Source organism: Pristiophorus japonicus, chromosome 4, assembly GCF_044704955.1.
Source record: "Pristiophorus japonicus isolate sPriJap1 chromosome 4, sPriJap1.hap1, whole genome shotgun sequence".
NCBI classification, from domain to species: Eukaryota; Metazoa; Chordata; class Chondrichthyes; family Pristiophoridae; genus Pristiophorus; species Pristiophorus japonicus.
Genome location: NC_091980.1, coordinates 236,571,802 through 236,584,298, shown reverse-complemented (window position 1 = coordinate 236,584,298; position 12,497 = coordinate 236,571,802). Strand labels below are relative to the sequence as shown.

Genomic DNA, 12,497 nt, shown 5'->3' with positions numbered 1-12,497 from the left:
TGGTCATGGCCCTCCAAACCGTGGTCCAGGATCCATGTAGATTTTGCTGGCCCCTTTCTCGGAAAGATGTTTTTAGTTGTAGTGGATGCTTACTCTAAATGGATTAAATGCGTAATCATGTCATCCAGCACATTCACCACTATTGAAAGCCTCCGGGCTACGTTCGCCACCCATGGCTTGCCCTATGTCCTTGTCCGTGACAATGGACCGTGTTTCACCAGCTCGGAATTCAACGAGTTAATGACCCGCAATGGCATCAAGCATGTTAAGTCTGCTCCATTTAAGCCCGTATCCAATGGTCAAGCGGAACAGGCAGTCCAAACTATCAAACAAAGCTTGAATCGTGTGACGGAAGGCTCCTTGCAGACCCGCTTATCTCGGGTTCTGCTCAGCTACCGGACGCAACCCCTCTCGCTCACTGGGGCTCCCCCTGCAGAATTGTTAATGAAGAGAACACTCAAAACCAGGCTCTCCCTGGTCCACCCGGATCGAAATGATCATGTGGAAACCCAGCGTCAGCGGCAAAATATGTACCACAATCGCGCGGCTGTATCACGCGACATTGATGTTAACAACCCAGTGTTTGTCCTGAATTACGGTCATGGTCCTAAATGGGTTGCTGGCACTGTCTTGACCAAGGAGGGGAATAGAGTGTTTATAGTCAAACTATTGAATGGACAAATGTGCAGAAAGCATTTGGATCAGACCAAACTGCGGTTCACCGACAACCAGGAACAACCTGAAGAGGACATCACCATCATCGATCCACCAACACACACCCAACCAGCAATCGCCCTCACTGTCAATCAAGAGGATGAACCCACCATTCCCAACAGTCCTGTCAGGCCAACCACGTCGCAGTGCAGCAATGGTCCGACTAACTCACCCATGCCAGAGTTTGAACTCAGATGATCAACCAGGGAGCGTAGGGCCCCGGATCGTCTCAACTTGTAAAGAATTTATATCAAAGACTTTGGGGGCGGGGGGGTGGGGGGAAGTGATGTTATGTATGTAAATATTGTAACTGTGTAAGACTTGCCACCAGAGGGCGCAACTGTTGGAGGCCCAAGGATCACCTACACACCTCGTGCAAGGGAGTATAAAAAATTGTCTGCCATGCTGCTTAGGAACTCTGGAGTTGTATTAAAGTGACTAAGGTCACATCAGTTTTAGCTCACAGTACTCAGTCTTTTGGAGTTCTTCCATACTTAACACAGGTGGGCAGAGAAAACGCTTCAAGGACACCCTCTAAGTCTCCTTGAAAAAGTTCCCACCGACACCTGGGAATCCCTGGCCCAAGACTGCTCAAAGTGGAGGAAAAGCATCCGGGAAGGCGCCGAACACCTCGAGTCTCTTCGCCGGGAGCAAGCTGAAGCCAAGTGTAAGCAGCAGAAGGAGCGCATGACAACCCAAGCACTCCACCCACCCTTTCCTTCAATCACCGTCTGGCCCACCTGTGACAGAGACTGTAGGTCCCGCATTGGACTCCTCAGTCACCTGAGAACTTACTTTTACCGTGGAAGCAAGTCATCCTCGACTCCAAGGGACTGCCTAAGAGTAACTGCGTAAGAGCACGAGGGCAGGCAAAGGCATACGGAAGACAGGCACTAAGGGAATGCATAATGGTCATTGGTTGACTTTTGCATGCAATATACTTCATTTATAAATTAAGTTTGGAATGTTTATTTTGTGGTGGCATGTATTTTTGAATTGTGGCCAAGCAAACACTGTGATGGTCGGTGACAGAGGGAAGGGAAGGTCTGGGACTGTTGGTGAATGGGGAATTGGGGTTGTGGTTACCTGCATCACACTCGGATGAGTTCCTCATGGACAGCCAGGGCAGAAAGAGGCTGTTTAGATTTTCTCCTCCCTTCCTCTTCCTCCTCTTCCTCCTCATCCTCATGTTCCTGCTCCTTAGCTGTACACCGTATGGCTGGTGGCAAGGGCTGTGCCCTCATGATGGCGAGGTTGTGCAGCATGCAGAAGACCACCACGACTCTTGACACCCATTCTACCATGTACTGCAGGGCTCCTCCAGAGTGGTCCAGGCAACAGAAGCGTTGTTTCAGCATGCCAATGGTCTATTCTACCACATTTCATGTGGCAGCATGACTTTCATTGTGCGCCATGTGCGTGGGTTGTGCACCAGAGTCTTGAGCCATGTCGTCAGTAGTCAGCCCTTGGTGCCCATTAGCCCCCCCTTTGATTTGCCTTGGTGGCTGAAATGCAGCTGGCACAGTGGACTGCCGCAGAATGAAGGCATCATGACTGCTTCAAGGATTGACCTGCATGGTGTGCTGCGTATGGTCACACACCAGCTGGATGTTGAGGGAGTGGAATCCCTTTAGGTTCTGGTATAGGGCAGAGTTGGCATGCGGTACCCACAAAGCGATATGCATGGAATCAATCGCATCATGGGGAAGCCTGCAAACCTAGTAAAGTTGTGTGCTCGCTCCGCCTCCTTATCTCTGGCGAGAGAAGGAAATGTAGTTAGCTATCTTTCAATAGCGAGCCTCAGTGACCTTCCTTATGCAACAGTGGATGGCAAACTGCGAGATGTTGGAATTATCTCCACCTCCAGCCTATAAGGAGCCAGATACATAAAGGTTCATGGCCACCTTCACAGCCACTGGCAATGCAGTGCTCGCCCTGCTCTGAGGTTGCAATTGTGGCTGCAGCACGTGGCAGATTGCAGTAAGAACATCCATGGTGAAGCGTAGATGCCTCACACTTTGTTCCTTGCTGAGGTTGAGGTAGGAGAATTGCTCCCTGAACACACTGGCCAGATATGGCCTTCTTCTGAGAGCCCTTCTCCCCCTCCTCCCTCTTTCCTCTTCCAGCAGCTTGTCCTGCTCTGCGTGGCCTCTGTACATTCTCCAAGTCATGCTGTATTCCAAGGGGAATGGCTACCAGTGCACCCATGTCTGGCAGCAAGTGGTTTGTGCAGAAAGCCTGAAGTCAGTAAAAAGTCCTGCAGCACCTGCCACACCACTCCCTGTAGACTTTTGCAACTTGAAACAACTATAGAAAGCACCAAACACTTGTAGAATTGTAGCAACAGCCAGAAGAAATCAACCAGCAACTAACCTGTAAGTAGCTGATCCCTTTTAATATGCTGGCGGTGGTGGGGTCCTTCCTGCTGCTGAACATGTGTTCAGCTGTGCAAGGTTAAGGTTAGCTGCTGGGTTAAGCTCCAACATGGCACCGCCGGCGTCAAATCAGCGTTCCACGCTAATTGACATCATGATTTGCTTGCTCTGTATACTTCTGGAGGACATTAGCTGGACACGCTCTAACACCCACACACATATGGCCTCTGGCACGATTCACCTCACAAGTGTACGTGCCTGCATCGGACGCCATTTTGGTACCCAAATGGCACCCATAGTCCCAAACAACAGGCGCTACCAATCACAATCTCACACCAAGGATTTTTTGTAAGGATGTAAAAAATAGGGATTTTCTTCACAGTTCATATCATTAAAAAAGTATGCATTTTTAATATCTATCTGAGATGTGAGGAATCACTTTAAATTTGATTTCTGCTAGCTGCTCTCTGCAGGCATATTATTGTTTGGTATGTAAAATATAATTTCAAATGTGTTTCGATTACAAAGCAGGTAGAAATGATTTAACATTGCCTGAAATTAATTAAATTAAGATAAAGTATTGGATAACACATGTAAATTGACAGGGATTGTACATCTGAGTGAGTTCACAAAACCATTATATTAATTTGGTAAACTTGGTTGAAAGATGGGTGGTTCAAGGCATATTTTCCTCTTATGTGGGTAGGATTGCGTGCATGTAACAAAGTCACTTGGTTTTCCATCGTTTATGTTAATGGAAAGAAAATCAGATGAGTTCCGTTCTGGGTGTGCAATTCTTCCCATCTGATTTTCCTCTATGTGCTGCACCCAGCCCGATGACCTCCGACCTCTGGTGTCTGATGACCCCTAAGTATTAATACATAACAACATCCCCCTTTTAAAATCTTAACAGCTTTTTTACAAATTAAGATGGTCTGGGGCTTTCCTCTCACGAGTTGATCGTCTCATTTAAACTTTGGCTCTGGGCGAGCGTTCTGAGTCCGTTGAGACTGAGGGCTGAGTAGCCGATCTGATGGGAGTGGTCATGACCACATCAGAGACTGAAGGTTCAGAGTCAGTAATGTCAGCAGAGTCCTCTGATGAGTGAACATTGGTTGGTTGGTCACTGACTGCATCTTCCTCACTCAGTTTCAGTTCATATGTGTGCCGCAGTTTAACCTGGTCAAGGTGTTTCCTGCTTGTTTGCCCATTCTTGAGCATGACAATAAACACTCTGTTACCCTCCTTGGCTGTAACAGTACCGTCGATCCACTTTGGACCTTGACCATAGTTCAGTACATAAACCAGATCGTTGACCGAGATGTCACGTGGCACGGCAACACGATCATGACACCATTGCTGACTTTGACGTCTGTTTTCAACACGATCATTCAAATCAGGATGAACAAGAAAAAGCCTGGTCTTGAGATTTCCCTTCATCAGTAGTTCAGCAGGAGGAACCCCAGTAAGTGTATGAGGGCTTGACCTGTAATTGAGCAATATACATAACAACTGTAAAGTCCTGTCCCCTCAGTACAGATTCACACGAGGCATGTAGTGAAGTCAAGGTCACTCTGGACCTGCACCTTTATTTCACAGCTCTGGAATGCTGCACTTGTCTGAGACCTGTCCTTATATACCTGTCTCTTGCAAGTACCCCCTGGTGGTAAGGTATGCTGGTGGTCACAGGTCATATCTTATTACAGTCATGTATAGCATGTTAGGATACAGTTATATATAATAATGTAAGATACATGACATCACCCTCCCCCAAGGTCTTATTTGTCTTTATAGGTTCAGTCTCTCAGGTGGTCTACGCTCTCGCGTGGAGCGTCTGAGTTGTGGTTCAGTTGTTTGCCTTGGTGTCTGTTTTTCTTTGGGGGTGGTTGCTGGTATCTCGCCTGGGCTGTCTGTTTCGATTGGTGTGATTGTTGTTGACTCGCCCGGGCTGTCTGTTGGGATTGCCTTTCCTCAGGTTGTTCCCTCTGTCTGTCCACCAGGTGTGGTGCGAGTTCCACATTGTAGTCTGCCTCTGGTTCCGCAGTGTTGTTGGTAAATCTTCTTTTGACTTGGTCTACATGCCTCCGGCAGGTTTTGCCATTGTCCATTTGTACTACCAGTAACCTATTTCCTTCCTTGCCCGTTACTGTCCCAGCAAGCCATTTGGGACCCCTGCCATAGTTTAGCACAAACACTTTGTCCCCTATCTCATTTCATCTCCCCCTCAAATTTCTGTCATGGTACTCAGTCAGCTTACGGCGCTTTACCTCAACGATTTCATGCATGTCTGGGAGAATTAATGAGAGCCTTGTTTTTAAAGTCCTTTTCATCGAGTCCTTTTCATCCCAGTCAGTGAGTGTGGACGAGATCTGTAGGCCAGCAGCAGTCACGACAGGCGACCCTGCAGCGTGGGACCTTGGATTTTAAGCATGCCTTGTTTAATTATTTGCACTGCTCTCTCCACCTGGCTGTTGGAGGCCGGCTTGAACGGTGCCGTCTTGATGTGATTTATGCCGTGGTCAATTATAAAGTCTTGGAATTCTGCGCTGGTGAAGCACGGACCATTGTCACTGACCAATGTGTTAGGGATTCCGTGCGTTGCAAACATGGTTGTGAGGCTCTCCATAGTGGTTGAGGTTGTGCTCGAGTTTAAAATGGTGCATTCGATCCACTTTGAAAATGCATCTACAACTACAAGGAACATTTTGCCCATGAATGGGCCCGCATAGTCTACGTGCACCCGCGACCACGGTTTGGTAGGCCAGGGCCAGGGGCTCAGTGGAGCCTCCCTGGGGGCATTGCTGAGTTGGGCACAAATGGTGCACCTTCGGACGCAGAGCTCCAAATCCACGTCAATACCAGCCACCAGATGTGGGATCTCGCTATGGCCTTCATGAGAACGATTCCCCGGTGCTCGCGGTGGAGCTCCCGGACAAATGCCTCTCTGCCTCGCAGAGGCATGACTACTCGGCTGCCACACATCAGGCAGTCTGCTTGTACTGATAGCTCATGCATGCGCCTGTGAAAGGGTTTTAATTCCTCGGGGCGGGCATCGCGAGCCTCTGCCCAGTCACCGGTTAGGACACATCTTTTTACTAAGGATAATGTGGGGTCGCTGGCCTTGCAGGCTCTGATTTGGCGAGCCGTCATGGGCGAACCTGTGGACTCAAAGGCATTGATTGCCATGACTATCTCACAGTCCTGTTCGTCAGACCCTTCCGTGGTCGCCAGGGGTAGCCTGCTGAGCGCGTCGGCACAGTTGTCTGTGCCTGGTCTGTGCCTTATTGTGTAGTCGTAGGACGCCAGCATGAGTGCCCACCGTTGAATTCGCGCCGAGGCATTGGCGTTTATTGCCTTGCTCTCGGATAGGAGGGACGTGAGGGGCTTGTGGTCGGTTTCTAACGCGAACTTGGCCCCGAAAAGGTATTGGTGCATCTTTTTGACACCGTACACGCACGAGAGCGCCTCCTTCTCTACCATTCCGTACCCGCGCTCCGCCCGCGAAAGTGACCTGGAGGCATAAGCTATGGGTTGTAATTTGCCCGCACTATTGACATGTTGCAAAATGCACCCGACCCTGTACGCTGACGCATCGCATGTGAAAACTAGCTTTCTACCTGCGTCAAAGGAAGTCAAAACACTGTTGGAACACAGAAGGTTGCGTGCCTTATTGAAGGCGCGTTCCTGGGCGTCCCCCCAAAACCAATCGCATCCCTTTCTGAGTAGCACGTGGAGAGGCTACAGCAGCGTGCTTCAGTTCTGCATAAAGTTCCCAAAGTAATTGAGTAGCCCGAGAAAGGCGCGCAGTTCTGAGACATTCCGGGGCCTGTGTGCCAGGCGAATTGCTTCCGTTTTGGACTCTGTTGGGCGGATTCCATCAGCGGCAATCCTTCTGCCCAAAAATTCAACCTCGGGTGCGAGAAACAGGCATTTGGATTTCTTGACTCGTAGGCCTACCCGTTCCAACCGCTTTAGTGCTTCCTCCAAATTACGGAGATGGGAGTCGGTGTCCCTGCCCGTGATAAGTATGTCGTCTTGAAATACAACCGTCCCCGGGATGGACTTGAGCAGACTCTCCATGTTGCGCTGGAATATGGCAGCTGCCGACCTGATGCCGAATGGGCATCGATTGTACATGAAAAGGCCTCGATGTATGTTGATGGTGGTGAGTAGCTTGGATTCCTCGGTCAATTCTTGCGTCATATACGCAGATGTGAGGTCTAATTTTGAGAAAACTTTACCTCCAGCCAAGGTGGCAAATAAGTCCTCTGCTCTGGGCAGCGGGTACTGGTCCTTTAGGGAGACTCTGTTTATGGTAGATTTGTAGTCCCCACAGATTCGTACGGATCCATCAGGCTTCATGACTGGGACGATGGGACTTGCCCAGTCGCTAAATTCCACAGGTGATATAATGCCTTCCCGCAGAAGCCTGTTTAGTTCATGTTCAATCTTTTCCCTTATCACATAGGGTACAGCTCTGGCCTTGTGATGGACCGGTCTAGCATCCTGTGTGATGTAGATTTTGACTTTGGCCCCTTTGAAAGTGCCCACACCTGGCTGAAAGAGATGTTCAAAATGCTTTATAACTGTTGAGCAGGAAGTCCGTTCCTCTAATGACATGGCATGGACATCATCCCATTTCCAGTTTAGTTTTACCAGCCAGCTTCTCCCCAGCAGTGCTGGTGGGTCTCCGGGGACAATCCACAGGGGAAGTCGGTTCACTGTCCCTTTGTGTGTGACAGAGAGCATGGCGCTGCCAAGGACTGGTACGATTTCTTTGGTATAGGTCCTTAGTGTGGTGTCGACCCTTGTGAGTTTTGGTCTGTCTCTTTTATGCGGCCACAGTTGTTCAAATTGTTGAGCGCCCATGAGAGATTGACTCGCTCCCATATCCAGCTCCATATTGACAGATATCCCGTTGAGTAAGACCCTCATCATTATAGGAGGCGACCTGTTGTAGGAGCAGCAGCCATTGATCGTGTTGACCCGCTGTACACCGGTGTCCCGGGTACTGTCCCCGCCATCTTCTGGTCCGCTTTCCGACCCATACGATTCGTATACCAGCCGAGCTGCCATTTTTTTGCACATGCGGGCCAAATGCCCTGTATATTTACAATTTCTGCAAACAGCCTGCTGAAATCGACATCCCCTTGACGAGTGCCCACCCCCACACCTCCAGCACAGACCTGTTCTATTGTTTAAAGTGTTCCCAAAGAATGAGCTGCGTCTGGCTGATCTTTCTTGAGCTTCTCTCAGTTCGTAGTTGATTGCTTGCATTGTGGGTTGATGAGGTGTGAACGGCTGTTCCTGTGGCCTTTGATGGCTTCTGCCTGCTGTCGAGAACCTGTTCTCCCGGTTTTGTCTGTGTGTGGGGGTAGCAGCTTGTTTAGTGCTGTGAACTTCTTGTTCCAATATTTCGTTAGTTGTCGTACCTGCATTGTAAATCAACCTCGTTTCTTCTTCCCCTACCAAGAATGTCTGTGCAACCAGTACTGCTGCCTCTAAGGTCAGGTTCTTGGTCTCTATGAGCTTTCGGAATATGCCTGCGTGGCCTATTCCTTCAATGAAAAAGTCTCTCAGCATTTCTCTCCTCAGTTCATCGGAGAACTCACATAAACTAGCCAACCTCCGAAGTTCCTCCACGAAGTCGGGTATGCTCTGGCCCACACAGCGTCTGTAGTTGTAGAACCTGTGTCTGGCCATGTGTAGGCTGCTCATTGGCTTCAGGTGGTCTCTTACCAGTGTGCTCAATTCCTCAAATGACTTGCTTGCTGGTTTCTCGGGTGCCAACAGATCCTTCATTAAAGCGTATGTTTTCGAGCGACAGCTGGTCAAGAGATGGGCTCTTCTCTTGTCTGCCTTATCGTCGCCTAACCAGTCTTTGGTTACAAAGCTTTGCTGGAGCCTTTCTATAAAGTCCTCCCAATTGCCTCCCGCATTGTACTTTTCATCTGATCCGTTGTTAGCCATTCTGTGGATTCTGTAATCCCGTAACTTGTCGCCACTGTAAAGTCCTGTCCCCTCAGTACAGATTCACATGAGGCATGTAGTGAAGTCAAGGTCACTCTGGACCTGCACCTTTATTTCACAGCTCTGGAATGCTGCACTTGCCTGAGACCTGTGCTTATATACCTGTCTCTTGCAAGTGCACCCCTGGTGGTAAGGTATGCTGGTGGTTACAGGTCATATCTTATTACAGTCATGTATAGCATGTTAGGATACAGTTATATATAATAATGTAAGATACATGACAACGACCATCTCTGCAGTGAGTCCTGAGTTACACGTTTCATACTTTGCTTGATCGTTTGAACGGCACGCTCTGCTTGACCATTAGGAGCAGGCTTGAATGGAGCTGATCTGAAATGTTTGATGCCATTGAGTTTCGTGAACTCCTGGAACTCAAGACTTGTGAAGCAAGATCACTTGTCTCTCACAACAATGTCAGGCAAACCATGAGTAGCAAACATGATACGAAGACTCTCAATGGTAGCTGCAGATGTGCTGTATGACATAATAACACACTCTATCAAGTTAGAATATGCATCTACTACAACAAAAAAACATCTTTCCTAGGAACGGGCCCACAAAATCAATGTGGATTCTCAACCATGGTTTGGATGGTCACGACCAAAGATTCAGCGGAGATTCCGCTGGTATTTTACTTAGTTGCATGCAAGTATTGCACTGATGCACGCATGATTCCAGATCAGAGTCAATTCCAGGGCACCATACATGAGACCTAGCAATGGACTTCATCATGATAATACCAGGATGAGTGCTATGAAGTTCACGTACAAATTTTTCTCAACCTTCCTTGGGCATGATTACACGATTATCCCACAGTAAACAGTCTGACTGAATGGACAGCTCAACCTTGCGACAGTTGTAAGGTTTGGTCTCCTCACGCATCTCTATAGGTATAGCAGACCAATCACCATTGAGTACACACCTTTTCACAACCAATAAAATAGGGTCATGACTGATCCAGATCCTAACTTGTTGAGCAGTGATAAGGGTTCCTTCACTCTCAAAAGCACCCATTACTAACAGTAGATTTGCAGGTTGAGGCATCTCCATCCCAGATGAGAGTAAGGGCCGACGACTCAGAGCATCGGCACAATGCTCAGTACCAAGTCTATGACGGATGACTTAATCATAGGTAGACAATGTCAGTGCCCACCTTTGAATGCGGGACAATGCATTGTTATTAATACCTTTGTTTTCCGCAAACAATGAAATGAGTGGCTTGTGATCCATTTCTAGTTCAAAACGTAGTCCAAACAAGTACTGGTGCATTTCTTTTAACCCCACACACACAGGCCAAAGCTTCTTTCTCTACCATACTGTAAGCTCTTTCTGCTTTAGACAGATTTCTCGAAGCATACGCAACAGGTTGTAGCTTGCCCGATTCATTTGCTTGTTGGAGTACGCAGCCAACCCCATATAATGAAGCACCACAGGCCAATACAAGACAGTTACACGGATCATAATGAACAAGCAACTTGTTTGAACATAGCAGATTCTTGGCTTTCTCAAAGGCTCTATCTTGAGACGTATCGCAGACCCAGTTGTCACCTTTCTTAGTAACACATGCAGTGGCTCTAGTAAAGTGCTCAATCTGGGTAAGAAATTACCAAAGTAGTTGAGTAGCCCAAGGAACGAATCAGCTCCATCACATTCTGAGGCCTGGGTGCAATTTTGATGGCCTCGGTTTTCGAATCAATGGGCCTGATGCCATCAGCAGCAATCTTCCTCCTGAGGAACTCAACTTCAGGTGTCATGAATACACACTTCGAGCATTTCAGCCTGAGTCCCACTTTGTCCAGACGCTGTAGGACTTCTTCAAGATTGTTCAAATGTTCAGCAGTGTTGTGACCTGTGACCAGAATGTCATCTTGAAACACAACAGTTCTAGGAACGGACTTCAGTAAACTCTCCATATTCCTCTGCAATATGGCTGCAACCGAACGAATCCCAAAAGGACACCTGTTGTAGAATAACAGTCCTTTATGGGTGTTGATGCAGGTGAGTTTCTTCGAAGTGTTGACAAGCTCCTGGGTCATATAGGCCGCTGTCAGATCCAGTTTCGTGAACGACTTTCCACCAGCTAGCATGGCGAACAGGTCATCAGCCCCTTGGTAACAGATACTGATCCTGTTTCGAAAATCGGTTAATCGTAACCTTGAAATCTCCACAAATCCTGACAGTGCCATCACTCTTCAACACAGGAACAATGGGACCAGCCCATTCGTTAAACTCGAGCGGTGATATGATCCCTTCAGGCTGGAGTCTGTAAAGCTTAATTTCAACCTTCTTCCTCATCATGTACGGAACAGACCGAGCTTTGTGATAGACAGGCCTTGCATTGGAGTCCAGGTGAATCTGCACCTTGGCTCCCGTAAAATTACCAATGCCTGGTTCAAACAAATAAGGAAACTTTTTCAATACTTGAGCACATGAAGTATCATCCACCGAGGACAACACCTTGACATCATTCCAGTTCAGCTTAATTTTCTCGAGCCAATTCCTGCCGAACAGCGTTGGGCCATTACCTGGGATGATCCATAATGGTAGCTCGTGAACCACACCTCGATTGTTGCACTGCCAAGCACCGGTATGAGTTCATTAGTGTAAGTACGCAACCTGGCATTGACTGGACTCAGCTTCGGTTTCGCAGTCTTAGTGTCCCACAGCTTGTCAAATGTCCTTTGGCTCATTATTGACTGGCTCGCACCCGTGTCCAGCTCCACTGATACAGGCATGCCACTCAGCTTCACATTAACGACTAGCGGCTGGCTCTTGCTCAGGAACGAATACAATCCATTCACTTCCTCCTCGGGTTGCATATCCGGGCCATCACTGAACTGGTCCTCATCAACCATGTGGTGAGCCGCACCACGTTTGCTCTGTTGTGGACACATCCTGTGAAGATGCCCCACTTTCGAACACCCATTGCATGAGTATTGTCTAAACCGACACTGATGAGGCCGATGATCGCCCCCACAATGCCAACATAATGAAATCTGGTTCGAACCAGTTGGTATACTCTGAGCAGCGGCAGTTTTCGCATAAGCAGCTCTGACTGAAAATGACGCCATCTTCTTTATAGTGCGTGCCGGGAACTCCGACTCGTCGATGATATCTGCTTCAAATTATCATCCGTCGTCATGCATGACTGGGCAGTTGCAATGGCCTTTTTCAAATCCAGCGTCTCTGCAGCCAACAGTTTCCTGAGGATCGCATCATGGCTGATGCTTATCATGAAGATATCACGCAGCATGTCCTCTAGCATGTTCCCGAACTTACACGGCTCAGCAAGACATCACAGGTCGGTGACAAATCCCGACACATCCTGGCCCTCAACATGAACATGCGTGTAGAAATGGTAGCGTGATATGATGATCC

General features: G+C 48.2%; 1 protein-coding gene across 1 annotated transcript in view; it reads right to left on the bottom strand.

Annotated features, from left to right (window-relative positions):
- LOC139262750 (organic solute transporter subunit alpha-like) overlaps positions 1–12,497 on the bottom strand; it is a 112,496-nt gene that overhangs the window by 62,680 nt on the left and 37,319 nt on the right. The gene's annotated exons all lie outside the window — the stretch shown is intronic.